Source organism: Aquarana catesbeiana, linkage group LG13, assembly GCF_042186555.1.
Source record: "Aquarana catesbeiana isolate 2022-GZ linkage group LG13, ASM4218655v1, whole genome shotgun sequence".
NCBI lineage: Eukaryota > Metazoa > Chordata > Amphibia > Anura > Ranidae > Aquarana > Aquarana catesbeiana.
In genome coordinates, this window is record NC_133336.1 from 164,498,359 (window position 1) to 164,515,987 (window position 17,629).

General features: G+C 56.5%; 81 non-coding genes across 81 annotated transcripts; all 81 read left to right on the forward strand.

Moving 5' to 3' along the window:
• The first annotated feature begins 1 nt into the window (after position 1).
• On the forward strand, positions 2 to 120 carry LOC141120405 (5S ribosomal RNA). The gene has a single exon (XR_012239727.1). It is a non-coding gene; the product is annotated as a 5S ribosomal RNA (ribosomal RNA).
• A 98-nt stretch (positions 121 to 218) lies between these two features.
• On the forward strand, positions 219 to 337 carry LOC141120874 (5S ribosomal RNA). Its single transcript, XR_012240023.1, has one exon. It is a non-coding gene; the product is annotated as a 5S ribosomal RNA (ribosomal RNA).
• Positions 338 to 436: 99 nt separating this feature from the next.
• Positions 437 to 555, forward strand: LOC141120875 (5S ribosomal RNA). The gene has a single exon (XR_012240024.1). It is a non-coding gene; the product is annotated as a 5S ribosomal RNA (ribosomal RNA).
• A 98-nt stretch (positions 556 to 653) lies between these two features.
• On the forward strand, positions 654 to 772 carry LOC141120240 (5S ribosomal RNA). The gene has a single exon (XR_012239568.1). It is a non-coding gene; the product is annotated as a 5S ribosomal RNA (ribosomal RNA).
• Positions 773 to 872: 100 nt separating this feature from the next.
• Positions 873 to 991, forward strand: LOC141120876 (5S ribosomal RNA). The gene has a single exon (XR_012240025.1). It is a non-coding gene; the product is annotated as a 5S ribosomal RNA (ribosomal RNA).
• A 100-nt stretch (positions 992 to 1,091) lies between these two features.
• On the forward strand, positions 1,092 to 1,210 carry LOC141120877 (5S ribosomal RNA). The gene has a single exon (XR_012240026.1). It is a non-coding gene; the product is annotated as a 5S ribosomal RNA (ribosomal RNA).
• Positions 1,211 to 1,309: 99 nt separating this feature from the next.
• LOC141120878 (5S ribosomal RNA) lies at positions 1,310 to 1,428 on the forward strand. The gene has a single exon (XR_012240027.1). It is a non-coding gene; the product is annotated as a 5S ribosomal RNA (ribosomal RNA).
• Positions 1,429 to 1,526: 98 nt separating this feature from the next.
• On the forward strand, positions 1,527 to 1,645 carry LOC141120344 (5S ribosomal RNA). Its single transcript, XR_012239667.1, has one exon. It is a non-coding gene; the product is annotated as a 5S ribosomal RNA (ribosomal RNA).
• A 99-nt stretch (positions 1,646 to 1,744) lies between these two features.
• On the forward strand, positions 1,745 to 1,863 carry LOC141120879 (5S ribosomal RNA). Its single transcript, XR_012240028.1, has one exon. It is a non-coding gene; the product is annotated as a 5S ribosomal RNA (ribosomal RNA).
• A 100-nt stretch (positions 1,864 to 1,963) lies between these two features.
• On the forward strand, positions 1,964 to 2,082 carry LOC141120881 (5S ribosomal RNA). Its single transcript, XR_012240029.1, has one exon. It is a non-coding gene; the product is annotated as a 5S ribosomal RNA (ribosomal RNA).
• A 100-nt stretch (positions 2,083 to 2,182) lies between these two features.
• LOC141120883 (5S ribosomal RNA) lies at positions 2,183 to 2,301 on the forward strand. Its single transcript, XR_012240031.1, has one exon. It is a non-coding gene; the product is annotated as a 5S ribosomal RNA (ribosomal RNA).
• A 99-nt stretch (positions 2,302 to 2,400) lies between these two features.
• LOC141120884 (5S ribosomal RNA) lies at positions 2,401 to 2,519 on the forward strand. The gene has a single exon (XR_012240032.1). It is a non-coding gene; the product is annotated as a 5S ribosomal RNA (ribosomal RNA).
• Positions 2,520 to 2,617: 98 nt separating this feature from the next.
• Positions 2,618 to 2,736, forward strand: LOC141120511 (5S ribosomal RNA). The gene has a single exon (XR_012239828.1). It is a non-coding gene; the product is annotated as a 5S ribosomal RNA (ribosomal RNA).
• A 99-nt stretch (positions 2,737 to 2,835) lies between these two features.
• On the forward strand, positions 2,836 to 2,954 carry LOC141120885 (5S ribosomal RNA). The gene has a single exon (XR_012240033.1). It is a non-coding gene; the product is annotated as a 5S ribosomal RNA (ribosomal RNA).
• A 100-nt stretch (positions 2,955 to 3,054) lies between these two features.
• On the forward strand, positions 3,055 to 3,173 carry LOC141120078 (5S ribosomal RNA). Its single transcript, XR_012239411.1, has one exon. It is a non-coding gene; the product is annotated as a 5S ribosomal RNA (ribosomal RNA).
• A 99-nt stretch (positions 3,174 to 3,272) lies between these two features.
• On the forward strand, positions 3,273 to 3,391 carry LOC141120886 (5S ribosomal RNA). The gene has a single exon (XR_012240034.1). It is a non-coding gene; the product is annotated as a 5S ribosomal RNA (ribosomal RNA).
• Positions 3,392 to 3,489: 98 nt separating this feature from the next.
• On the forward strand, positions 3,490 to 3,608 carry LOC141120887 (5S ribosomal RNA). Its single transcript, XR_012240035.1, has one exon. It is a non-coding gene; the product is annotated as a 5S ribosomal RNA (ribosomal RNA).
• Positions 3,609 to 3,707: 99 nt separating this feature from the next.
• Positions 3,708 to 3,826, forward strand: LOC141120888 (5S ribosomal RNA). Its single transcript, XR_012240036.1, has one exon. It is a non-coding gene; the product is annotated as a 5S ribosomal RNA (ribosomal RNA).
• Positions 3,827 to 3,926: 100 nt separating this feature from the next.
• LOC141120889 (5S ribosomal RNA) lies at positions 3,927 to 4,045 on the forward strand. Its single transcript, XR_012240037.1, has one exon. It is a non-coding gene; the product is annotated as a 5S ribosomal RNA (ribosomal RNA).
• A 100-nt stretch (positions 4,046 to 4,145) lies between these two features.
• Positions 4,146 to 4,264, forward strand: LOC141120890 (5S ribosomal RNA). The gene has a single exon (XR_012240038.1). It is a non-coding gene; the product is annotated as a 5S ribosomal RNA (ribosomal RNA).
• Positions 4,265 to 4,363: 99 nt separating this feature from the next.
• On the forward strand, positions 4,364 to 4,482 carry LOC141120891 (5S ribosomal RNA). The gene has a single exon (XR_012240039.1). It is a non-coding gene; the product is annotated as a 5S ribosomal RNA (ribosomal RNA).
• A 98-nt stretch (positions 4,483 to 4,580) lies between these two features.
• LOC141120941 (5S ribosomal RNA) lies at positions 4,581 to 4,699 on the forward strand. Its single transcript, XR_012240085.1, has one exon. It is a non-coding gene; the product is annotated as a 5S ribosomal RNA (ribosomal RNA).
• A 99-nt stretch (positions 4,700 to 4,798) lies between these two features.
• On the forward strand, positions 4,799 to 4,917 carry LOC141120892 (5S ribosomal RNA). The gene has a single exon (XR_012240040.1). It is a non-coding gene; the product is annotated as a 5S ribosomal RNA (ribosomal RNA).
• A 99-nt stretch (positions 4,918 to 5,016) lies between these two features.
• On the forward strand, positions 5,017 to 5,135 carry LOC141120894 (5S ribosomal RNA). The gene has a single exon (XR_012240042.1). It is a non-coding gene; the product is annotated as a 5S ribosomal RNA (ribosomal RNA).
• A 100-nt stretch (positions 5,136 to 5,235) lies between these two features.
• LOC141120135 (5S ribosomal RNA) lies at positions 5,236 to 5,354 on the forward strand. Its single transcript, XR_012239463.1, has one exon. It is a non-coding gene; the product is annotated as a 5S ribosomal RNA (ribosomal RNA).
• Positions 5,355 to 5,454: 100 nt separating this feature from the next.
• Positions 5,455 to 5,573, forward strand: LOC141120895 (5S ribosomal RNA). The gene has a single exon (XR_012240043.1). It is a non-coding gene; the product is annotated as a 5S ribosomal RNA (ribosomal RNA).
• Positions 5,574 to 5,672: 99 nt separating this feature from the next.
• LOC141120897 (5S ribosomal RNA) lies at positions 5,673 to 5,791 on the forward strand. Its single transcript, XR_012240044.1, has one exon. It is a non-coding gene; the product is annotated as a 5S ribosomal RNA (ribosomal RNA).
• A 98-nt stretch (positions 5,792 to 5,889) lies between these two features.
• Positions 5,890 to 6,008, forward strand: LOC141120898 (5S ribosomal RNA). Its single transcript, XR_012240045.1, has one exon. It is a non-coding gene; the product is annotated as a 5S ribosomal RNA (ribosomal RNA).
• Positions 6,009 to 6,106: 98 nt separating this feature from the next.
• On the forward strand, positions 6,107 to 6,225 carry LOC141120899 (5S ribosomal RNA). The gene has a single exon (XR_012240046.1). It is a non-coding gene; the product is annotated as a 5S ribosomal RNA (ribosomal RNA).
• Positions 6,226 to 6,324: 99 nt separating this feature from the next.
• Positions 6,325 to 6,443, forward strand: LOC141120331 (5S ribosomal RNA). Its single transcript, XR_012239655.1, has one exon. It is a non-coding gene; the product is annotated as a 5S ribosomal RNA (ribosomal RNA).
• A 100-nt stretch (positions 6,444 to 6,543) lies between these two features.
• LOC141120900 (5S ribosomal RNA) lies at positions 6,544 to 6,662 on the forward strand. Its single transcript, XR_012240047.1, has one exon. It is a non-coding gene; the product is annotated as a 5S ribosomal RNA (ribosomal RNA).
• Positions 6,663 to 6,762: 100 nt separating this feature from the next.
• LOC141120901 (5S ribosomal RNA) lies at positions 6,763 to 6,881 on the forward strand. The gene has a single exon (XR_012240048.1). It is a non-coding gene; the product is annotated as a 5S ribosomal RNA (ribosomal RNA).
• Positions 6,882 to 6,980: 99 nt separating this feature from the next.
• Positions 6,981 to 7,099, forward strand: LOC141120902 (5S ribosomal RNA). The gene has a single exon (XR_012240049.1). It is a non-coding gene; the product is annotated as a 5S ribosomal RNA (ribosomal RNA).
• Positions 7,100 to 7,197: 98 nt separating this feature from the next.
• LOC141120555 (5S ribosomal RNA) lies at positions 7,198 to 7,316 on the forward strand. Its single transcript, XR_012239871.1, has one exon. It is a non-coding gene; the product is annotated as a 5S ribosomal RNA (ribosomal RNA).
• Positions 7,317 to 7,415: 99 nt separating this feature from the next.
• LOC141120060 (5S ribosomal RNA) lies at positions 7,416 to 7,534 on the forward strand. Its single transcript, XR_012239393.1, has one exon. It is a non-coding gene; the product is annotated as a 5S ribosomal RNA (ribosomal RNA).
• A 98-nt stretch (positions 7,535 to 7,632) lies between these two features.
• On the forward strand, positions 7,633 to 7,751 carry LOC141120241 (5S ribosomal RNA). The gene has a single exon (XR_012239569.1). It is a non-coding gene; the product is annotated as a 5S ribosomal RNA (ribosomal RNA).
• A 100-nt stretch (positions 7,752 to 7,851) lies between these two features.
• Positions 7,852 to 7,970, forward strand: LOC141117856 (5S ribosomal RNA). The gene has a single exon (XR_012237251.1). It is a non-coding gene; the product is annotated as a 5S ribosomal RNA (ribosomal RNA).
• Positions 7,971 to 8,070: 100 nt separating this feature from the next.
• LOC141120903 (5S ribosomal RNA) lies at positions 8,071 to 8,189 on the forward strand. Its single transcript, XR_012240050.1, has one exon. It is a non-coding gene; the product is annotated as a 5S ribosomal RNA (ribosomal RNA).
• A 100-nt stretch (positions 8,190 to 8,289) lies between these two features.
• LOC141120904 (5S ribosomal RNA) lies at positions 8,290 to 8,408 on the forward strand. Its single transcript, XR_012240051.1, has one exon. It is a non-coding gene; the product is annotated as a 5S ribosomal RNA (ribosomal RNA).
• A 99-nt stretch (positions 8,409 to 8,507) lies between these two features.
• LOC141120906 (5S ribosomal RNA) lies at positions 8,508 to 8,626 on the forward strand. The gene has a single exon (XR_012240053.1). It is a non-coding gene; the product is annotated as a 5S ribosomal RNA (ribosomal RNA).
• A 98-nt stretch (positions 8,627 to 8,724) lies between these two features.
• Positions 8,725 to 8,843, forward strand: LOC141120244 (5S ribosomal RNA). Its single transcript, XR_012239570.1, has one exon. It is a non-coding gene; the product is annotated as a 5S ribosomal RNA (ribosomal RNA).
• A 99-nt stretch (positions 8,844 to 8,942) lies between these two features.
• LOC141120907 (5S ribosomal RNA) lies at positions 8,943 to 9,061 on the forward strand. The gene has a single exon (XR_012240054.1). It is a non-coding gene; the product is annotated as a 5S ribosomal RNA (ribosomal RNA).
• A 100-nt stretch (positions 9,062 to 9,161) lies between these two features.
• Positions 9,162 to 9,280, forward strand: LOC141120051 (5S ribosomal RNA). Its single transcript, XR_012239384.1, has one exon. It is a non-coding gene; the product is annotated as a 5S ribosomal RNA (ribosomal RNA).
• Positions 9,281 to 9,380: 100 nt separating this feature from the next.
• LOC141120908 (5S ribosomal RNA) lies at positions 9,381 to 9,499 on the forward strand. Its single transcript, XR_012240055.1, has one exon. It is a non-coding gene; the product is annotated as a 5S ribosomal RNA (ribosomal RNA).
• A 99-nt stretch (positions 9,500 to 9,598) lies between these two features.
• Positions 9,599 to 9,717, forward strand: LOC141120505 (5S ribosomal RNA). Its single transcript, XR_012239822.1, has one exon. It is a non-coding gene; the product is annotated as a 5S ribosomal RNA (ribosomal RNA).
• A 98-nt stretch (positions 9,718 to 9,815) lies between these two features.
• On the forward strand, positions 9,816 to 9,934 carry LOC141120338 (5S ribosomal RNA). Its single transcript, XR_012239661.1, has one exon. It is a non-coding gene; the product is annotated as a 5S ribosomal RNA (ribosomal RNA).
• Positions 9,935 to 10,033: 99 nt separating this feature from the next.
• Positions 10,034 to 10,152, forward strand: LOC141120909 (5S ribosomal RNA). The gene has a single exon (XR_012240056.1). It is a non-coding gene; the product is annotated as a 5S ribosomal RNA (ribosomal RNA).
• Positions 10,153 to 10,252: 100 nt separating this feature from the next.
• LOC141120379 (5S ribosomal RNA) lies at positions 10,253 to 10,371 on the forward strand. The gene has a single exon (XR_012239702.1). It is a non-coding gene; the product is annotated as a 5S ribosomal RNA (ribosomal RNA).
• Positions 10,372 to 10,469: 98 nt separating this feature from the next.
• Positions 10,470 to 10,588, forward strand: LOC141117925 (5S ribosomal RNA). The gene has a single exon (XR_012237318.1). It is a non-coding gene; the product is annotated as a 5S ribosomal RNA (ribosomal RNA).
• Positions 10,589 to 10,687: 99 nt separating this feature from the next.
• LOC141120910 (5S ribosomal RNA) lies at positions 10,688 to 10,806 on the forward strand. The gene has a single exon (XR_012240057.1). It is a non-coding gene; the product is annotated as a 5S ribosomal RNA (ribosomal RNA).
• A 100-nt stretch (positions 10,807 to 10,906) lies between these two features.
• On the forward strand, positions 10,907 to 11,025 carry LOC141120911 (5S ribosomal RNA). Its single transcript, XR_012240058.1, has one exon. It is a non-coding gene; the product is annotated as a 5S ribosomal RNA (ribosomal RNA).
• Positions 11,026 to 11,125: 100 nt separating this feature from the next.
• LOC141120913 (5S ribosomal RNA) lies at positions 11,126 to 11,244 on the forward strand. The gene has a single exon (XR_012240059.1). It is a non-coding gene; the product is annotated as a 5S ribosomal RNA (ribosomal RNA).
• Positions 11,245 to 11,343: 99 nt separating this feature from the next.
• LOC141120958 (5S ribosomal RNA) lies at positions 11,344 to 11,462 on the forward strand. The gene has a single exon (XR_012240102.1). It is a non-coding gene; the product is annotated as a 5S ribosomal RNA (ribosomal RNA).
• Positions 11,463 to 11,560: 98 nt separating this feature from the next.
• On the forward strand, positions 11,561 to 11,679 carry LOC141120914 (5S ribosomal RNA). The gene has a single exon (XR_012240060.1). It is a non-coding gene; the product is annotated as a 5S ribosomal RNA (ribosomal RNA).
• Positions 11,680 to 11,778: 99 nt separating this feature from the next.
• Positions 11,779 to 11,897, forward strand: LOC141120915 (5S ribosomal RNA). The gene has a single exon (XR_012240061.1). It is a non-coding gene; the product is annotated as a 5S ribosomal RNA (ribosomal RNA).
• Positions 11,898 to 11,996: 99 nt separating this feature from the next.
• Positions 11,997 to 12,115, forward strand: LOC141120916 (5S ribosomal RNA). Its single transcript, XR_012240062.1, has one exon. It is a non-coding gene; the product is annotated as a 5S ribosomal RNA (ribosomal RNA).
• A 98-nt stretch (positions 12,116 to 12,213) lies between these two features.
• LOC141120918 (5S ribosomal RNA) lies at positions 12,214 to 12,332 on the forward strand. Its single transcript, XR_012240064.1, has one exon. It is a non-coding gene; the product is annotated as a 5S ribosomal RNA (ribosomal RNA).
• Positions 12,333 to 12,431: 99 nt separating this feature from the next.
• LOC141120919 (5S ribosomal RNA) lies at positions 12,432 to 12,550 on the forward strand. Its single transcript, XR_012240065.1, has one exon. It is a non-coding gene; the product is annotated as a 5S ribosomal RNA (ribosomal RNA).
• Positions 12,551 to 12,648: 98 nt separating this feature from the next.
• Positions 12,649 to 12,767, forward strand: LOC141120245 (5S ribosomal RNA). Its single transcript, XR_012239571.1, has one exon. It is a non-coding gene; the product is annotated as a 5S ribosomal RNA (ribosomal RNA).
• A 100-nt stretch (positions 12,768 to 12,867) lies between these two features.
• LOC141120920 (5S ribosomal RNA) lies at positions 12,868 to 12,986 on the forward strand. Its single transcript, XR_012240066.1, has one exon. It is a non-coding gene; the product is annotated as a 5S ribosomal RNA (ribosomal RNA).
• Positions 12,987 to 13,086: 100 nt separating this feature from the next.
• LOC141120015 (5S ribosomal RNA) lies at positions 13,087 to 13,205 on the forward strand. Its single transcript, XR_012239348.1, has one exon. It is a non-coding gene; the product is annotated as a 5S ribosomal RNA (ribosomal RNA).
• A 99-nt stretch (positions 13,206 to 13,304) lies between these two features.
• Positions 13,305 to 13,423, forward strand: LOC141120921 (5S ribosomal RNA). The gene has a single exon (XR_012240067.1). It is a non-coding gene; the product is annotated as a 5S ribosomal RNA (ribosomal RNA).
• A 98-nt stretch (positions 13,424 to 13,521) lies between these two features.
• Positions 13,522 to 13,640, forward strand: LOC141120246 (5S ribosomal RNA). Its single transcript, XR_012239572.1, has one exon. It is a non-coding gene; the product is annotated as a 5S ribosomal RNA (ribosomal RNA).
• Positions 13,641 to 13,739: 99 nt separating this feature from the next.
• On the forward strand, positions 13,740 to 13,858 carry LOC141120922 (5S ribosomal RNA). Its single transcript, XR_012240068.1, has one exon. It is a non-coding gene; the product is annotated as a 5S ribosomal RNA (ribosomal RNA).
• A 100-nt stretch (positions 13,859 to 13,958) lies between these two features.
• LOC141120522 (5S ribosomal RNA) lies at positions 13,959 to 14,077 on the forward strand. Its single transcript, XR_012239838.1, has one exon. It is a non-coding gene; the product is annotated as a 5S ribosomal RNA (ribosomal RNA).
• Positions 14,078 to 14,177: 100 nt separating this feature from the next.
• Positions 14,178 to 14,296, forward strand: LOC141120553 (5S ribosomal RNA). The gene has a single exon (XR_012239869.1). It is a non-coding gene; the product is annotated as a 5S ribosomal RNA (ribosomal RNA).
• A 99-nt stretch (positions 14,297 to 14,395) lies between these two features.
• On the forward strand, positions 14,396 to 14,514 carry LOC141120923 (5S ribosomal RNA). Its single transcript, XR_012240069.1, has one exon. It is a non-coding gene; the product is annotated as a 5S ribosomal RNA (ribosomal RNA).
• Positions 14,515 to 14,612: 98 nt separating this feature from the next.
• Positions 14,613 to 14,731, forward strand: LOC141117827 (5S ribosomal RNA). The gene has a single exon (XR_012237222.1). It is a non-coding gene; the product is annotated as a 5S ribosomal RNA (ribosomal RNA).
• Positions 14,732 to 14,830: 99 nt separating this feature from the next.
• On the forward strand, positions 14,831 to 14,949 carry LOC141120924 (5S ribosomal RNA). The gene has a single exon (XR_012240070.1). It is a non-coding gene; the product is annotated as a 5S ribosomal RNA (ribosomal RNA).
• A 100-nt stretch (positions 14,950 to 15,049) lies between these two features.
• LOC141120925 (5S ribosomal RNA) lies at positions 15,050 to 15,168 on the forward strand. The gene has a single exon (XR_012240071.1). It is a non-coding gene; the product is annotated as a 5S ribosomal RNA (ribosomal RNA).
• A 100-nt stretch (positions 15,169 to 15,268) lies between these two features.
• Positions 15,269 to 15,387, forward strand: LOC141120926 (5S ribosomal RNA). The gene has a single exon (XR_012240072.1). It is a non-coding gene; the product is annotated as a 5S ribosomal RNA (ribosomal RNA).
• A 98-nt stretch (positions 15,388 to 15,485) lies between these two features.
• On the forward strand, positions 15,486 to 15,604 carry LOC141120927 (5S ribosomal RNA). The gene has a single exon (XR_012240073.1). It is a non-coding gene; the product is annotated as a 5S ribosomal RNA (ribosomal RNA).
• A 98-nt stretch (positions 15,605 to 15,702) lies between these two features.
• Positions 15,703 to 15,821, forward strand: LOC141117937 (5S ribosomal RNA). Its single transcript, XR_012237329.1, has one exon. It is a non-coding gene; the product is annotated as a 5S ribosomal RNA (ribosomal RNA).
• Positions 15,822 to 15,920: 99 nt separating this feature from the next.
• Positions 15,921 to 16,039, forward strand: LOC141120450 (5S ribosomal RNA). Its single transcript, XR_012239770.1, has one exon. It is a non-coding gene; the product is annotated as a 5S ribosomal RNA (ribosomal RNA).
• A 100-nt stretch (positions 16,040 to 16,139) lies between these two features.
• On the forward strand, positions 16,140 to 16,258 carry LOC141120931 (5S ribosomal RNA). Its single transcript, XR_012240075.1, has one exon. It is a non-coding gene; the product is annotated as a 5S ribosomal RNA (ribosomal RNA).
• Positions 16,259 to 16,358: 100 nt separating this feature from the next.
• LOC141120932 (5S ribosomal RNA) lies at positions 16,359 to 16,477 on the forward strand. Its single transcript, XR_012240076.1, has one exon. It is a non-coding gene; the product is annotated as a 5S ribosomal RNA (ribosomal RNA).
• Positions 16,478 to 16,576: 99 nt separating this feature from the next.
• Positions 16,577 to 16,695, forward strand: LOC141120933 (5S ribosomal RNA). Its single transcript, XR_012240077.1, has one exon. It is a non-coding gene; the product is annotated as a 5S ribosomal RNA (ribosomal RNA).
• Positions 16,696 to 16,793: 98 nt separating this feature from the next.
• LOC141119871 (5S ribosomal RNA) lies at positions 16,794 to 16,912 on the forward strand. Its single transcript, XR_012239205.1, has one exon. It is a non-coding gene; the product is annotated as a 5S ribosomal RNA (ribosomal RNA).
• A 99-nt stretch (positions 16,913 to 17,011) lies between these two features.
• On the forward strand, positions 17,012 to 17,130 carry LOC141120934 (5S ribosomal RNA). Its single transcript, XR_012240078.1, has one exon. It is a non-coding gene; the product is annotated as a 5S ribosomal RNA (ribosomal RNA).
• A 98-nt stretch (positions 17,131 to 17,228) lies between these two features.
• LOC141120248 (5S ribosomal RNA) lies at positions 17,229 to 17,347 on the forward strand. The gene has a single exon (XR_012239574.1). It is a non-coding gene; the product is annotated as a 5S ribosomal RNA (ribosomal RNA).
• Positions 17,348 to 17,446: 99 nt separating this feature from the next.
• On the forward strand, positions 17,447 to 17,565 carry LOC141120935 (5S ribosomal RNA). The gene has a single exon (XR_012240079.1). It is a non-coding gene; the product is annotated as a 5S ribosomal RNA (ribosomal RNA).
• The last annotated feature ends 64 nt before the right edge of the window (positions 17,566 to 17,629 follow it).

The window sequence follows — 17,629 nt, forward strand, 5'->3', positions numbered from 1 at the left end:
CGCCTACGGCCACATCACCCTGAAAGCGCCCGATCTCGTCTGATCTCGGAGGCTAAGCAGGGTCGGGCCTGGTTATTACCTGGATGGGAGACCGCCTGGGAATACCAGGTGCCGTAGGCTTCTTTTTTTCTTGGAGTTCTGGACTTGCCCTGTTTTTTTCCTCGTTTCCCATCTTGGTGCCGCCAAAGTCAAGAGGGTTGAGCGTGCCGTAAGAGATCGCCTACGGCCACATCACCCTGAAAGCGCCCGATCTCGTCTGATCTCGGAGGCTAAGCAGGGTCGGGCCTGGTTAGTACCTGGATGGGAGACCGCCTGGGAATACCAGGTGCCGTAGGCTTCTTTTTTTCTTGGATTTCTGGACTTGCCCTGTTTTTTTTCCTCGTTTCCCATCTTGGCGCCGCCAAGGTCAAGAGCGTTGAGCGTGCCGTTAGAGATCGCCTACGGCCACATCACCCTGAAAGCGCCCGATCTCGTCTGATCTCGGAGGCTAAGCAGGGTCGGGCCTGGTTAGTACCTGGATGGGAGACCGCCTGGGAATACCAGGTGCCGTAGGCTTCTTTTTTTCTTGGAGTTCTGGACTTGCCCTGTTTTTTTCCTCGTTTCCCATCTTGGTGCCGCCAAAGTCAAGAGGGTTGAGCGTGCCGTAAGAGATCGCCTACGGCCACATCACCCTGAAAGCGCCCGATCTCGTCTGATCTTGGAGGCTAAGCAGGGTCGGGCCTGGTTAGTACCTGGATGGGAGACCGCCTGGGAATACCAGGTGCCGTAGGCTTCTTTTTTTTGGGGGAGTTCTGGACTTGCCCTGTTTTTTTTCCTCGTTTCCCATCTTGGCGCCGCCAAGGTCAAGAGGGTTGAGCGTGCCGTTAGAGATCGCCTACGGCCACATCACCCTGAAAGCGCCCGATCTCGTCTGATCTCGGAGGCTAAGCAGGGTCGGGCCTGGTTAGTACCTGGATGGGAGACCGCCTGGGAATACCAGGTGCCGTAGGCTTCTTTTTTTGGGGGGCGTTCTGGACTTGCCCTGTTTTTTTTCCTCGTTTCCCATCTTGGCGCCGCCAAGGTCAAGAGGGTTGAGCGTGCCGTTAGAGATCGCCTACGGCCACATCACCCTGAAAGCGCCCGATCTCGTCTGATCTCGGAGGCTAAGCAGGGTCGGGCCTGGTTAGTACCTGGATGGGAGACCGCCTGGGAATACCAGGTGCCGTAGGCTTCTTTTTTTCTTGGATTTCTGGACTTGCCCTGTTTTTTTTCCTCGTTTCCCATCTTGGCGCCGCCAAGGTCAAGAGGGTTGAGCGTGCCGTTAGAGATCGCCTACGGCCACATCACCCTGAAAGCGCCCGATCTCGTCTGATCTCGGAGGCTAAGCAGGGTCGGGCCTGGTTAGTACCTGGATGGGAGACCGCCTGGGAATACCAGGTGCCGTAGGCTTCTTTTTTTCTTGGAGTTCTGGACTTGCCCTGTTTTTTTCCTCGTTTCCCATCTTGGTGCCGCCAAAGTCAAGAGGGTTGAGCGTGCCGTAAGAGATCGCCTACGGCCACATCAACCTGAAAGCGCCCGATCTCGTCTGATCTCGGAGGCTAAGCAGGGTCGGGCCTGGTTAGTACCTGGATGGGAGACCGCCTGGGAATACCAGGTGCCGTAGGCTTCTTTTTTTTGGGGGAGTTCTGGACTTGCCCTGTTTTTTTCCTCGTTTCCCATCTTGGCGCCGCCAAGGTCAAGAGGGTTGAGCGTGCCGTTAGAGATCGCCTACGGCCACATCACCCTGAAAGCGCCCGATCTCGTCTGATCTCGGAGGCTAAGCAGGGTCGGGCCTGGTTAGTACCTGGATGGGAGACCGCCTGGGAATACCAGGTGCCGTAGGCTTCTTTTTTTTGGGGGAGTTCTGGACTTGCCCTGTTTTTTTTCCTCGTTTCCCATCTTGGCGCCGCCAAGGTCAAGAGGGTTGAGCGTGCCGTTAGAGATCGCCTACGGCCACATCACCCTGAAAGCGCCCGATCTCGTCTGATCTCGGAGGCTAAGCAGGGTCGGGCCTGGTTAGTACCTGGATGGGAGACCGCCTGGGAATACCAGGTGCCGTAGGCTTCTTTTTTTGGGGGGCGTTCTGGACTTGCCCTGTTTTTTTTCCTCGTTTCCCATCTTGGCGCCGCCAAGGTCAAGAGGGTTGAGCGTGCCGTTAGAGATCGCCTACGGCCACATCACCCTGAAAGCGCCCGATCTCGTCTGATCTCGGAGGCTAAGCAGGGTCGGGCCTGGTTAGTACCTGGATGGGAGACCGCCTGGGAATACCAGGTGCCGTAGGCTTCTTTTTTTCTTGGATTTCTGGACTTGCCCTGTTTTTTTTCCTCGTTTCCCATCTTGGCGCCGCCAAGGTCAAGAGGGTTGAGCGTGCCGTTTGAGATCGCCTACGGCCACATCACCCTGAAAGCGCCCGATCTCGTCTGATCTCGGAGGCTAAGCAGGGTCGGGCCTGGTTAGTACCTGGATGGGAGACCGCCTGGGAATACCAGGTGCCGTAGGCTTCTTTTTTTCTTGGAGTTCTGGACTTGCCCTGTTTTTTTCCTCGTTTCCCATCTTGGTGCCGCCAAAGTCAAGAGGGTTGAGCGTGCCGTAAGAGATCGCCTACGGCCACATCACCCTGAAAGCGTCCGATCTCGTCTGATCTTGGAGGCTAAGCAGGGTCGGGCCTGGTTAGTACCTGGATGGGAGACCGCCTGGGAATACCAGGTGCCGTAGGCTTCTTTTTTTTGGGGGAGTTCTGGACTTGCCCTGTTTTTTTCCTCGTTTCCCATCTTGGCGCCGCCAAGGTCAAGAGGGTTGAGCGTGCCGTTAGAGATCGCCTACGGCCACATCACCCTGAAAGCGCCCGATCTCGTCTGATCTCGGAGGCTAAGCAGGGTCGGGCCTGGTTAGTACCTGGATGGGAGACCGCCTGGGAATACCAGGTGCCGTAGGCTTCTTTTTTTGGGGGGCGTTCTGGACTTGCCCTGTTTTTTTTCCTCGTTTCCCATCTTGGCGCCGCCAAGGTCAAGAGGGTTGAGCGTGCCGTTAGAGATCGCCTACGGCCACATCACCCTGAAAGCGCCCGATCTCGTCTGATCTCGGAGGCTAAGCAGGGTCGGGCCTGGTTAGTACCTGGATGGGAGACCGCCTAGGAATACCAGGTGCCGTAGGCTTCTTTTTTTCTTGGATTTCTGGACTTGCCCTGTTTTTTTTCCTCGTTTCCCATCTTGGCGCCGCCAAGGTCAAGAGGGTTGAGCGTGCCGTTAGAGATCGCCTACGGCCACATCACCCTGAAAGCGCCCGATCTCGTCTGATCTCGGAGGCTAAGCAGGGTCGGGCCTGGTTAGTACCTGGATGGGAGACCGCCTGGGAATACCAGGTGCCGTAGGCTTCTTTTTTTCTTGGAGTTCTGGACTTGCCCTGTTTTTTTCCTCGTTTCCCATCTTGGTGCCGCCAAAGTCAAGAGGGTTGAGCGTGCCGTAAGAGATCGCCTACGGCCACATCACCCTGAAAGCGCCCGATCTCGTCTGATCTCGGAGGCTAAGCAGGGTCGGGCCTGGTTAGTACCTGGATGGGAGACCGCCTGGGAATACCAGGTGCCGTAGGCTTCTTTTTTTTGGGGGAGTTCTGGACTTGCCCTGTTTTTTTCCTCGTTTCCCATCTTGGCGCCGCCAAGGTCAAGAGGGTTGAGCGTGCCGTTAGAGATCGCCTACGGCCACATCACCCTGAAAGCGCCCGATCTCGTCTGATCTCGGAGGCTAAGCAGGGTCGGGCCTGGTTAGTACCTGGATGGGAGACCGCCTGGGAATACCAGGTGCCGTAGGCTTCTTTTTTTTGGGGGAGTTCTGGACTTGCCCTGTTTTTTTTCCTCGTTTCCCATCTTGGCGCCGCCAAGGTCAAGAGGGTTGAGCGTGCCAGTAGAGATCGCCTACGGCCACATCACCCTGAAAGCGCCCGATCTCGTCTGATCTCGGAGGCTAAGCAGGGTCGGGCCTGGTTAGTACCTGGATGGGAGACCGCCTGGGAATACCAGGTGCCGTAGGCTTCTTTTTTTGGGGGGCGTTCTGGACTTGCCCTGTTTTTTTTCCTCGTTTCCCATCTTGGCGCCGCCAAGGTCAAGAGGGTTGAGCGTGCCGTTAGAGATCGCCTACGGCCACATCACCCTGAAAGCGCCCGATCTCGTCTGATCTCGGAGGCTAAGCAGGGTCGGGCCTGGTTAGTACCTGGATGGGAGACCGCCTGGGAATACCAGGTGCCGTAGGCTTCTTTTTTTCTTGGATTTCTGGACTTGCCCTGTTTTTTTTCCTCGTTTCCCATCTTGGCGCCGCCAAGGTCAAGAGGGTTGAGCGTGCCGTTAGAGCTCGCCTACGGCCACATCACCCTGAAAGCGCCCGATCTCGTCTGATCTCGGAGGCTAAGCAGGGTCGGGCCTGGTTAGTACCTGGATGGGAGACCGCCTGGGAATACCAGGTGCCGTAGGCTTCTTTTTTTCTTGGAGTTCTGGACTTGCCCTGTTTTTTTCCTCGTTTCCCATCTTGGTGCCGCCAAAGTCAAGAGGGTTGAGCGTGCCGTAAGAGATCGCCTACGGCCACATCACCCTGAAAGCGCCCGATCTCGTCTGATCTCGGAGGCTAAGCAGGGTTGGGCCTGGTTAGTACCTGGATGGGAGACCGCCTGGGAATACCAGGTGCCGTAGGCTTCTTTTTTTTGGGGGAGTTCTGGACTTGCCCTGTTTTTTTCCTCGTTTCCCATCTTGGCGCCGCCAAGGTCAAGAGGGTTGAGCGTGCCGTTAGAGATCGCCTACGGCCACATCACCCTGAAAGCGCCCGATCTCGTCTGATCTCGGAGGCTAAGCAGGGTCGGGCCTGGTTAGTACCTGGATGGGAGACCGCCTGGGAATACCAGGTGCCGTAGGCTTCTTTTTTTTGGGGGAGTTCTGGACTTGCCCTGTTTTTTTCCTCGTTTCCCATCTTGGCGCCGCCAAGGTCAAGAGGGTTGAGCGTGCCGTTAGAGATCGCCTACGGCCACATCACCCTGAAAGCGCCCGATCTCGTCTGATCTCGGAGGCTAAGCAGGGTCGGGCCTGGTTAGTACCTGGATGGGAGACCGCCTGGGAATACCAGGTGCCGTAGGCTTCTTTTTTTTGGGGGAGTTCTGGACTTGCCCTGTTTTTTTTCCTCGTTTCCCATCTTGGCGCCGCCAAGGTCAAGAGGGTTGAGCGTGCCGTTAGAGATCACCTACGGCCACATCACCCTGAAAGCGCCCGATCTCGTCTGATCTCGGAGGCTAAGCAGGGTCGGGCCTGGTTAGTACCTGGATGGGAGACCGCCTGGGAATACCAGGTGCCGTAGGCTTCTTTTTTTGGGGGGCGTTCTGGACTTGCCCTGTTTTTTTTCCTCGTTTCCCATCTTGGCGCCGCCAAGGTCAAGAGGGTTGAGCGTGCCGTTAGAGATCGCCTACGGCCACATCACCCTGAAAGCGCCCGATCTCGTCTGATCTCGGAGGCTAAGCAGGGTCGGGCCTGGTTAGTACCTGGATGGGAGACCGCCTGGGAATACCAGGTGCCGTAGGCTTCTTTTTTTCTTGGATTTCTGGACTTGCCCTGTTTTTTTTCCTCGTTTCCCATCTTGGCGCCGCCAAGGTCAAGAGGGTTGAGCGTGCCGTTAGAGATCGCCTACGGCCACATCACCCTGAAAGCGCCCGATCTCGTCTGATCTCGGAGGCTAAGCAGGGTCGGGCCTGGTTAGTACCTGGATGGGAGACCGCCTGGGAATACCAGGTGCCGTAGGCTTCTTTTTTTCTTGGAGTTCTGGACTTGCCCTGTTTTTTTCCTCGTTTCCCATCTTGGTGCCGCCAAAGTCAAGAGGGTTGAGCGTGCCGTAAGAGATCGCCTACGGCCACATCACCCTGAAAGCGCCCGATCTCGTCTGATCTCGGAGGCTAAGCAGGGTCGGGCCTGGTTAGTACCTGGATGGGAGACCGCCTGGGAATACCAGGTGCCGTAGGCTTCTTTTTTTCTTGGAGTTCTGGACTTGCCCTGTTTTTTTCCTCGTTTCCCATCTTGGTGCCGCCAAAGTCAAGAGGGTTGAGCGTGCCGTAAGAGATCGCCTACGGCCACATCACCCTGAAAGCGCCCGATCTCGTCTGATCTCGGAGGCTAAGCAGGGTCGGGCCTGGTTAGTACCTGGATGGGAGACCGCCTGGGAATACCAGGTGCCGTAGGCTTCTTTTTTTTGAGGGAGTTCTGGACTTGCCCTGTTTTTTTCCTCGTTTCCCATCTTGGCGCCGCCAAGGTCAAGAGGGTTGAGCGTGCCGTTAGAGATCGCCTACGGCCACATCACCCTGAAAGCGCCCGATCTCGTCTGATCTCGGAGGCTAAGCAGGGTCGGGCCTGGTTAGTACCTGGATAGGAGACCGCCTGGGAATACCAGGTGCCGTAGGCTTCTTTTTTTTGGGGGAGTTCTGGACTTGCCCTGTTTTTTTTCCTCGTTTCCCATCTTGGCGCCGCCAAGGTCAAGAGGGTTGAGCGTGCCGTTAGAGATCGCCTACGGCCACATCACCCTGAAAGCGCCCGATCTCGTCTGATCTCGGAGGCTAAGCAGGGTCGGGCCTGGTTAGTACCTGGATGGGAGACCGCCTGGGAATACCAGGTGCCGTAGGCTTCTTTTTTTGGGGGGCGTTCTGGACTTGCCCTGTTTTTTTTCCTCGTTTCCCATCTTGGCGCCGCCAAGGTCAAGAGGGTTGAGCGTGCCGTTAGAGATCGCCTACGGCCACATCACCCTGAAAGCGCCCGATCTCGTCTGATCTCGGAGGCTAAGCAGGGTCGGGCCTGGTTAGTACCTGGATGGGAGACCGCCTGGGAATACCAGGTGCCGTAGGCTTCTTTTTTTCTTGGATTTCTGGACTTGCCCTGTTTTTTTTCCTCGTTTCCCATCTTGGCGCCGCCAAGGTCAAGAGGGTTGAGCGTGCCGTTAGAGATCGCCTACGGCCACATCACCCTGAAAGCGCCCGATCTCGTCTGATCTCGGAGGCTAAGCAGGGTCGGGCCTGGTTAGTACCTGGATGGGAGACCGCCTGGGAATACCAGGTGCCGTAGGCTTCTTTTTTTCTTGGAGTTCTGGACTTGCCCTGTTTTTTTCCTCGTTTCCCATCTTGGTGCCGCCAAAGTCAAGAGGGTTGAGCGTGCCGTAAGAGATCGCCTACGGCCACATCACCGTGAAAGCGCCCGATCTCGTCTGATCTCGGAGGCTAAGCAGGGTCGGGCCTGGTTATTACCTGGATGGGAGACCGCCTGGGAATACCAGGTGCCGTAGGCTTCTTTTTTTCTTGGATTTCTGGACTTGCCCTGTTTTTTTTCCTCGTTTCCCATCTTGGCGCCGCCAAGGTCAAGAGGGTTGAGCGTGCCGTTAGAGATCGCCTACGGCCACATCACCCTGAAAGCGCCCGATCTCCTCTGATCTCGGAGGCTAAGCAGGGTCGGGCCTGGTTAGTACCTGGATGGGAGACCGCCTGGGAATACCAGGTGCCGTAGGCTTCTTTTTTTCTTGGAGTTCTGGACTTGCCCTGTTTTTTTCCTCGTTTCCCATCTTGGTGCCGCCAAAGTCAAGAGGGTTGAGCGTGCCGTAAGAGATCGCCTACGGCCACATCACCCTGAAAGCGCCCGATCTCGTCTGATCTTGGAGGCTAAGCAGGGTCGGGCCTGGTTAGTACCTGGATGGGAGACCGCCTGGGAATACCAGGTGCCGTAGGCTTCTTTTTTTTGGGGGAGTTCTGGACTTGCCCTGTTTTTTTTCCTCGTTTCCCATCTTGGCGCCGCCAAGGTCAAGAGGGTTGAGCGTGCCGTTAGAGATCGCCTACGGCCACATCACCCTGAAAGCGCCCGATCTCGTCTGATCTCGGAGGCTAAGCAGGGTCGGGCCTGGTTAGTACCTGGATGGGTGACCGCCTGGGAATACCAGGTGCCGTAGGCTTCTTTTTTTTGGGGGAGTTCTGGACTTGCCCTGTTTTTTTTCCTCGTTTCCCATCTTGGCGCCGCCAAGGTCAAGAGGGTTGAGCGTGCCGTTAGAGATCGCCTACGGCCACATCACCCTGAAAGCGCCCGATCTCGTCTGATCTCGGAGGCTAAGCAGGGTCGGGCCTGGTTAGTACCTGGATGGGAGACCGCCTGGGAATACCAGGTGCCGTAGGCTTCTTTTTTTGGGGGGCGTTCTGGACTTGCCCTGTTTTTTTTCCTCGTTTCCCATCTTGGCGCCGCCAAGGTCAAGAGGGTTGAGCGTGCCGTTAGAGATTGCCTACGGCCACATCACCCTGAAAGCGCCCGATCTCGTCTGATCTCGGAGGCTAAGCAGGGTCGGGCCTGGTTAGTACCTGGATGGGAGACCGCCTGGGAATACCAGGTGCCGTAGGCTTCTTTTTTTCTTGGATTTCTGGACTTGCCCTGTTTTTTTTCCTCGTTTCCCATCTTGGCGCCGCCAAGGTCAAGAGGGTTGAGCGTGCCGTTAGAGATCGCCTACGGCCACATCACCCTGAAAGCGCCCGATCTCGTCTGATCTCGGAGGCTAAGCAGGGTCGGGCCTGGTTAGTACCTGGATGGGAGACCGCCTGGGAATACCAGGTGCCGTAGGCTTCTTTTTTTCTTGGAGTTCTGGACTTGCCCTGTTTTTTTCCTCGTTTCCCATCTTGGTGCCGCCAAAGTCAAGAGGGTTGAGCGTGCCGTAAGAGATCGCCTACGGCCACATCACCCTGAAAGCGCCCGATCTCGTCTGATCTTGGAGGCTAAGCAGGGTCGGGCCTGGTTAGTACCTGGATGGGAGACCGCCTGGGAATACCAGGTGCCGTAGGCTTCTTTTTTTTGGGGGAGTTCTGGACTTGCCCTGTTTTTTTCCTCGTTTCCCATCTTGGCGCCGCCAAGGTCAAGAGGGTTGAGCGTGCCGTTAGAGATCGCCTACGGCCACATCACCCTGAAAGCGCCCGATCTCGTCTGATCTCGGAGGCTAAGCAGGGTCGGGCCTGGTTAGTACCTGGATGGGAGACCGCCTGGGAATACCAGGTGCCGTAGGCTTCTTTTTTTTGGGGGAGTTCTGGACTTGCCCTGTTTTTTTTCCTCGTTTCCCATCTTGGCGCCGCCAAGGTCAAGAGGGTTGAGCGTGCCGTTAGAGATCGCCTACGGCCACATCATCCTGAAAGCGCCCGATCTCGTCTGATCTCGGAGGCTAAGCAGGGTCGGGCCTGGTTAGTACCTGGATGGGAGACCGCCTGGGAATACCAGGTGCCGTAGGCTTCTTTTTTTGGGGGGCGTTCTGGACTTGCCCTGTTTTTTTTCCTCGTTTCCCATCTTGGCGCCGCCAAGGTCAAGAGGGTTGAGCGTGCCGTTAGAGATCGCCTACGGCCACATCACCCTGAAAGCGCCCGATCTCGTCTGATCTCGGAGGCTAAGCAGGGTCGGGCCTGGTTAGTACCTGGATGGGAGACCGCCTGGGAATACCAGGTGCCGTAGGCTTCTTTTTTTCTTGGATTTCTGGACTTGCCCTGTTTTTTTTCCTCGTTTCCCATCTTGGCGCCGCCAAGGTCAAGAGGGTTGAGCGTGCCGTTAGAGATCGCCTACGGCCACATCACCCTGAAAGCGCCCTATCTCGTCTGATCTCGGAGGCTAAGCAGGGTCGGGCCTGGTTAGTACCTGGATGGGAGACCGCCTGGGAATACCAGGTGCCGTAGGCTTCTTTTTTTCTTGGAGTTCTGGACTTGCCCTGTTTTTTTCCTCGTTTCCCATCTTGGTGCCGCCAAAGTCAAGAGGGTTGAGCGTGCCGTAAGAGATCGCCTACGGCCACATCACCGTGAAAGCGCCCGATCTCGTCTGATCTCGGAGGCTAAGCAGGGTCGGGCCTGGTTAGTACCTGGATGGGAGACCGCCTGGGAATACCAGGTGCCGTAGGCTTCTTTTTTTCTTGGATTTCTGGACTTGCCCTGTTTTTTTTCCTCGTTTCTCATCTTGGCGCCGCCAAGGTCAAGAGGGTTGAGCGTGCCGTTAGAGATCGCCTACGGCCACATCACCCTGAAAGCGCCCGATCTCGTCTGATCTCGGAGGCTAAGCAGGGTCGGGCCTGGTTAGTACCTGGATGGGAGACCGCCTGGGAATACCAGGTGCCGTAGGCTTCTTTTTTTGGGGGGCGTTCTGGACTTGCCCTGTTTTTTTTCCTCGTTTCCCATCTTGGCGCCGCCAAGGTCAAGAGGGTTGAGCGTGCCGTTAGAGATCGCCTACGGCCACATCACCCTGAAAGCGCCCGATCTCGTCTGATCTCGGAGACTAAGCAGGGTCGGGCCTGGTTAGTACCTGGATGGGAGACCGCCTGGGAATACCAGGTGCCGTAGGCTTCTTTTTTTCTTGGAGTTCTGGACTTGCCCTGTTTTTTTCCTCGTTTCCCATCTTGGTGCCGCCAAAGTCAAGAGGGTTGAGCGTGCCGTAAGAGATCGCCTACGGCCACATCACCCTGAAAGCGCCCGATCTCGTCTGATCTCGGAGGCTAAGCAGGGTCGGGCCTGGTTAGTACCTGGATGGGAGACCGCCTGGGAATACCAGGTGCCGTAGGCCTCTTTTTTTTGGGGGAGTTCTGGACTTGCCCTGTTTTTTTCCTCGTTTCCCATCTTGGCGCCGCCAAGGTCAAGAGGGTTGAGCGTGCCGTTAGAGATCGCCTACGGCCACATCACCCTGAAAGCGCCCGATCTCGTCTGATCTCGGAGGCTAAGCAGGGTCGGGCCTGGTTAGTACCTGGATGGGAGACCGCCTGGGAATACCAGGTGCCGTAGGCTTCTTTTTTTTGGGGGAGTTCTGGACTTGCCCTGTTTTTTTTCCTCGTTTCCCATCTTGGCGCCGCCAAGGTCAAGAGGGTTGAGCGTGCCGTTAGAGATCGCCTACGGCCACATCACCCTGAAAGCGCCCGATCTCGTCTGATCTCGGAGGCTAAGCAGGGTCGGGCCTGGTTAGTACCTGGATGGGAGACCGCCTGGGAATACCAGGTGCCGTAGGCTTCTTTTTTTGGGGGGCGTTCTGGACTTGCCCTGTTTTTTTTCCTCGTTTCCCATCTTGGCGCCGCCAAGGTCAAGAGGGTTGAGCGTGCCGTTAGAGATCGCCTACGGCCACATCACCCTGAAAGCGCCCGATCTCGTCTGATCTCGGAGGCTAAGCAGGGTCGGGCCTGGTTAGTACCTGGATGGGAGACCGCCTGGGAATACCAGGTGCCGTAGGCTTCTTTTTTTCTTGGATTTCTGGACTTGCCCTGTTTTTTTTCCTCGTTTCCCATCTTGGCGCCGCCAAGGTCAAGAGGGTTGAGCGTGCCGTTAGAGATCGCCTACGGCCATATCACCCTGAAAGCGCCCGATCTCGTCTGATCTCGGAGGCTAAGCAGGGTCGGGCCTGGTTAGTACCTGGATGGGAGACCGCCTGGGAATACCAGGTGCCGTAGGCTTCTTTTTTTCTTGGAGTTCTGGACTTGCCCTGTTTTTTTCCTCGTTTCCCATCTTGGTGCCGCCAAAGTCAAGAGGGTTGAGCGTGCCGTAAGAGATCGCCTACGGCCACATCACCCTGAAAGCGCCCGATCTCGTCTGATCTCGGAGGCTAAGCAGGGTCGGGCCTGGTTAGTACCTGGATGGGAGACCGCCTGGGAATACCAGGTGCCGTAGGCTTCTTTTTTTCTTGGATTTCTGGACTTGCCCTGTTTTTTTTCCTCGTTTCCCATCTTGGCGCCGCCAAGGTCAAGAGGGTTGAGCGTGCCGTTAGAGATCGCCTACGGCCACATCACCCTGAAAGCGCCCGATCTCGTCTGATCTCGGAGGCTAAGCAGGGTCGGGCCTGGTTAGTACCTGGATGGGAGACCGCCTGGGAATACCAGGTGCCGTAGGCTTCTTTTTTTCTTGGATTTCTGGACTTGCCCTGTTTTTTTTCCTCGTTTCCCATCTTGGCGCCGCCAAGGTCAAGAGGGTTGAGCGTGCCGTTAGAGATCGCCTACGGCCACATCACCCTGAAAGCGCCCGATCTCGTCTGATCTCGGAGGCTAAGCAGGGTCGGGCCTGGTTAGTACCTGGATGGGAGACCGCCTGGGAATACCAGGTGCCGTAGGCTTCTTTTTTTCTTGGAGTTCTGGACTTGCCCTGTTTTTTTCCTCGTTTCCCATCTTGGTGCCGCCAAAGTCAAGAGGGTTGAGCGTGCCGTAAGAGATCGCCTACGGCCACATCACCCTGAAAGCGCCCGATCTCGTCTGATCTCGGAGGCTAAGCAGGGTCGGGCCTGGTTAGTACCTGGATGGGAGACCGCCTGGGAATACCAGGTGCCGTAGGCTTCTTTTTTTCTTGGATTTCTGGACTTGCCCTGTTTTTTTTCCTCGTTTCCCATCTTGGCGCCGCCAAGGTCAAGAGGGTTGAGCGTGCCGTTAGAGATCGCCTACGGCCACATCACCCTGAAAGCGCCCGATCTCGTCTGATCTCGGAGGCTAAGCAGGGTCGGGCCTGGTTAGTACCTGGATGGGAGACCGCCTGGGAATACCAGGTGCCGTAGGCTTCTTTTTTTCTTGGAGTTCTGGACTTGCCCTGTTTTTTTCCTCGTTTCCCATCTTGGTGCCGCCAAAGTCAAGAGGGTTGAGCGTGCCGTAAGAGATCGCCTACGGCCACATCACCCTGAAAGCGCCCGATCTCGTCTGATCTTGGAGGCTAAGCAGGGTCGGGCCTGGTTAGTACCTGGATGGGAGACCGCCTGGGAATACCAGGTGCCGTAGGCTTCTTTTTTTTGGGGGAGTTCTGGACTTGCCCTGTTTTTTTTCCTCGTTTCCCATCTTGGCGCCGCCAAGGTCAAGAGGGTTGAGCGTGCCGTTAGAGATCGCCTACGGCCACATCACCCTGAAAGCGCCCGATCTCGTCTGATCTCGGAGGCTAAGCAGGGTCGGGCCTGGTTAGTACCTGGATGGGAGACCGCCTGGGAATACCAGGTGCCGTAGGCTTCTTTTTTTTGGGGGAGTTCTGGACTTGCCCTGTTTTTTTTCCTCGTTTCCCATCTTGGCGCCGCCAAGGTCAAGAGGGTTGAGCGTGCCGTTAGAGATCGCCTACGGCCACATCACCATGAAAGCACCCGATCTCGTCTGATCTCGGAGGCTAAGCAGGGTCGGGCCTGGTTAGTACCTGGATGGGAGACCGCCTGGGAATACCAGGTGCCGTAGGCTTCTTTTTTTCTTGGATTTCTGGACTTGCCCTGTTTTTTTTCCTCGTTTCCCATCTTGGCGCTGCCAAGGTCAAGAGGGTTGAGCGTGCCGTTAGAGATCGCCTACGGCCACATCACCCTGAAAGCGCCCGATCTCGTCTGATCTCGGAGGCTAAGCAGGGTCGGGCCTGGTTAGTACCTGGATGGGAGACCGCCTGGGAATACCAGGTGCCGTAGGCTTCTTTTTTTCTTGGAGTTCTGGACTTGCCCTGTTTTTTTCCTCGTTTCCCATCTTGGTGCCGCCAAAGTCAAGAGGGTTGAGCGTGCCGTAAGAGATCGCCTACGGCCACATCACCCTGAAAGCGCCCGATCTCGTCTGATCTTGGAGGCTAAGCAGGGTCGGGCCTGGTTAGTACCTGGATGGGAGACCGCCTGGGAATACCAGGTGCCGTAGGCTTCTTTTTTTTGGGGGAGTTCTGGACTTGCCCTGTTTTTTTCCTCGTTTCCCATCTTGGCGCCGCCAAGGTCAAGAGGGTTGAGCGTGCCGTTAGAGATCGCCTACGGCCACATCACCCTGAAAGCGCCCGATCTCGTCTGATCTCGGAGGCTAAGCAGGGTCGGGCCTGGTTAGTACCTGGATGGGAGACCGCCTGGGAATACCAGGTGCCGTAGGCTTCTTTTTTTTGGGGGAGTTCTGGACTTGCCCTGTTTTTTTTCCTCGTTTCCCATCTTGGCGCCGCCAAGGTCAAGAGGGTTGAGCGTGCCGTTAGAGATCGCCTACGGCCACATCATCCTGAAAGCGCCCGATCTCGTCTGATCTCGGAGGCTAAGGAGGGTCGGGCCTGGTTAGTACCTGGATGGGAGACCGCCTGGGAATACCAGGTGCCGTAGGCTTCTTTTTTTGGGGGGCGTTCTGGACTTGCCCTGTTTTTTTTCCTCGTTTCCCATCTTGGCGCCGCCAATGTCAAGAGGGTTGAGCGTGCCGTTAGAGATCGCCTACGGCCACATCACCGTGAAAGCGCCCGATCTCGTCTGATCTCAGAGGCTAAGCAGGGTCGGGCCTGGTTAGTACCTGGATGGGAGACCGCCTGGGAATACCAGGTGCCGTAGGCTACTTTTTTTCTTGGATTTCTGGACTTGCCCTGTTTTTTTTCCTCGTTTCTCATCTTGGCGCCGCCAAGGTCAAGAGGGTTGAGCGTGCCGTTAGAGATCGCCTACGGCCACATCACCCTGAAAGCGCCCGATCTCGTCTGATCTCGGAGGCTAAGCAGGGTCGGGCCTGGTTAGTACCTGGATGGGAGACCGCCTGGGAATACCAGGTGCCGTAGGCTTCTTTTTTTCTTGGAGTTCTGGACTTGCCCTGTTTTTTTCCTCGTTTCCCATCTTGGTGCCGCCAAAGTCAAGAGGGTTGAGCGTGCCGTAAGAGATCGCCTACGGCCACATCACCCTGAAAGCGCCCGATCTCGTCTGATCTCGGAAGCTAAGCAGGGTCGGGCCTGGTTAGTACCTGGATGGGAGACCGCCTGGGAATACCAGGTGCCGTAGGCTTCTTTTTTTTGGGGGAGTTCTGGACTTGCCCTGTTTTTTTCCTCGTTTCCCATCTTGGCGCCGCCAAGGTCAAGAGGGTTGAGCGTGCCGTTAGAGATCGCCTACGGCCACATCACCCTGAAAGCGCCCGATCTCGTCTGATCTCGGAGGCTAAGCAGGGTCGGGCCTGGTTAGTACCTGGATGGGAGACCGCCTGGGAATACCAGGTGCCGTAGGCTTCTTTTTTTTGGGGGAGTTCTGGACTTGCCCTGTTTTTTTTCCTCGTTTCCCATCTTGGCGCCGCCAAGGTCAAGAGGGTTGAGCGTGCCGTTAGAGATCGCCTACGGCCACATCACCCTGAAAGCGCCCGATCTCGTCTGATCTCGGAGGCTAAGCAGGGTCGGGCCTGGTTAGTACCTGGATGGGAGACCGCCTGGGAATACCAGGTGCCGTAGGCTTCTTTTTTTGGGGGGCGTTCTGGACTTGCCCTGTTTTTTTTCCTCGTTTCCCATCTTGGCGCCGCCAAGGTCAAGAGGGTTGAGCGTGCCGTTAGAGATCGCCTACGGCCACATCACCCTGAAAGCGCCCGATCTCGTCTGATCTCGGAGGCTAAGCAGGGTCGGGCCTGGTTAGTACCTGGATGGGAGACCGCCTGGGAATACCAGGTGCCGTAGGCTTCTTTTTTTCTTGGATTTCTGGACTTGCCCTGTTTTTTTTCTCGTTTCCCATCTTGGCGCCGCCAAGGTCAAGAGGGTTGAGCGTGCCGTTAGAGATCGCCTACGGCCACATCACCCTGAAAGCGCCCGATCTCGTCTGATCTCGGAGGCTAAGCAGGGTCGGGCCTGGTTAGTACCTGGATGGGAGACCGCCTGGGAATACCAGGTGCCGTAGGCTTCTTTTTTTCTTGGAGTTCTGGACTTGCCCTGTTTTTTTCCTCGTTTCCCATCTTGGTGCCGCCAAAGTCAAGAGGGTTGAGCGTGCCGTAAGAGATCGCCTACGGCCACATCACCCTGAAAGCGCCCGATCTCGTCTGATCTCGGAGGCTAAGCAGGGTCGGGCCTGGTTAGTACCTGGATGGGAGACCGCCTGGGAATACCAGGTGCCGTAGGCCTCTTTTTTTTGGGGGAGTTCTGGACTTGCCCTGTTTTTTTCCTCGTTTCCCATCTTGGCGCCGCCAAGGTCAAGAGGGTTGAGCGTGCCGTTAGAGATCGCCTACGGCCACATCACCCTGAAAGCGCCCAATCTCGTCTGATCTCGGAGGCTAAGCAGGGTCGGGCCTGGTTAGTACCTGGATGGGAGACCGCCTGGGAATACCAGGTGCCGTAGGCTTCTTTTTTTTGGGGGAGTTCTGGACTTGCCCTGTTTTTTTTCCTCGTTTCCCATCTTGGCGCCGCCAAGGTCAAGAGGGTTGAGCGTGCCGTTAGAGATCGCCTACGGCCACATCACCCTGAAAGCGCCCGATCTCGTCTGATCTCGGAGGCTAAGCAGGGTCGGGCCTGGTTAGTACCTGGATGGGAGACCGCCTGGGAATACCAGGTGCCGTAGGCTTCTTTTTTTGGGGGGCGTTCTGGACTTGCCCTGTTTTTTTTCCTCGTTTCCCATCTTGACGCCGCCAAGGTCAAGAGGGTTGAGCGTGCCGTTAGAGATCGCCTACGGCCACATCACCCTGAAAGCGCCCGATCTCGTCTGATCTCGGAGGCTAAGCAGGGTCGGGCCTGGTTAGTACCTGGATGGGAGACCGCCTGGGAATACCAGGTGCCGTAGGCTTCTTTTTTTCTTGGATTTCTGGACTTGCCCTGTTTTTTTTCCTCGTTTCCCATCTTGGCGCCGCCAAGGTCAAGAGGGTTGAGCGTGCCGTTAGAGATCGCCTACGGCCACATCACCCTGAAAGCGCCCGATCTCGTCTGATCTCGGAGGCTAAGCAGGGTCGGGCCTGGTTAGTACCTGGATGGGAGACCGCCTGGGAATACCAGGTGCCGTAGGCTTCTTTTTTTCTTGGAGTTCTGGACTTGCCCTGTTTTTTTCCTCGTTTCCCATCTTGGTGCCGCCAAAGTCAAGAGGGTTGAGCGTGCCGTAAGAGATCGCCTACGGCCACATCGCCCTGAAAGCGCCCGATCTCGTCTGATCTCGGAGGCTAAGCAGGGTCGGGCCTGGTTAGTACCTGGATGGGAGACCGCCTGGGAATACCAGGTGCCGTAGGCTTCTTTTTTTCTTGGATTTCTGGACTTGCCCTGTTTTTTTTCCTCGTTTCCCATCTTGGCGCCGCCAAGGTCAAGAGGGTTGAGCGTGCCGTTAGAGATCGCCTACGGCCACATCACCCTGAAAGCGCCCGATCTCGTCTGATCTCGGAGGCTAAGCAGGGTCGGGCCTGGTTAGTACCTGGATGGGAGACCGCCTGGGAATACCAGGTGCCGTAGGCTTCTTTTTTTCTTGGAGTTCTGGACTTGCCCTGTTTTTTTCCTCGTTTCCCATCTTGGTGCCGCCAAAGTCAAGAGGGTTGAGCGTGCCGTAAGAGATCGCCTACGGCCACATCACCCTGAAAGCGCCCGATCTCGTCTGATCTTGGAGGCTAAGCAGGGTCGGGCCTGGTTAGTACCTGGATGGGAGACCGCCTGGGAATACCAGGTGCCGTAGGCTTCTTTTTTTTGGGGGAGTTCTGGACTTGCCCTGTTTTTTTCCTCGTTTCCCATCTTGGCGCCGCCAAGGTCAAGAGGGTTGAGCGTGCCGTTAGAGATCGCCTACGGCCACATCACCCTGAAAGCGCCCGATCTCGTCTGATCTCGGAGGCTAAGCAGGGTCGGGCCTGGTTAGTACCTGGATGGGAGACCGCCTGGGAATACCAGGTGCCGTAGGCTTCTTTTTTTTGGGGGAGTTCTGGACTTGCCCTGTTTTTTTTCCTCGTTTCCCATCTTGGCGCCG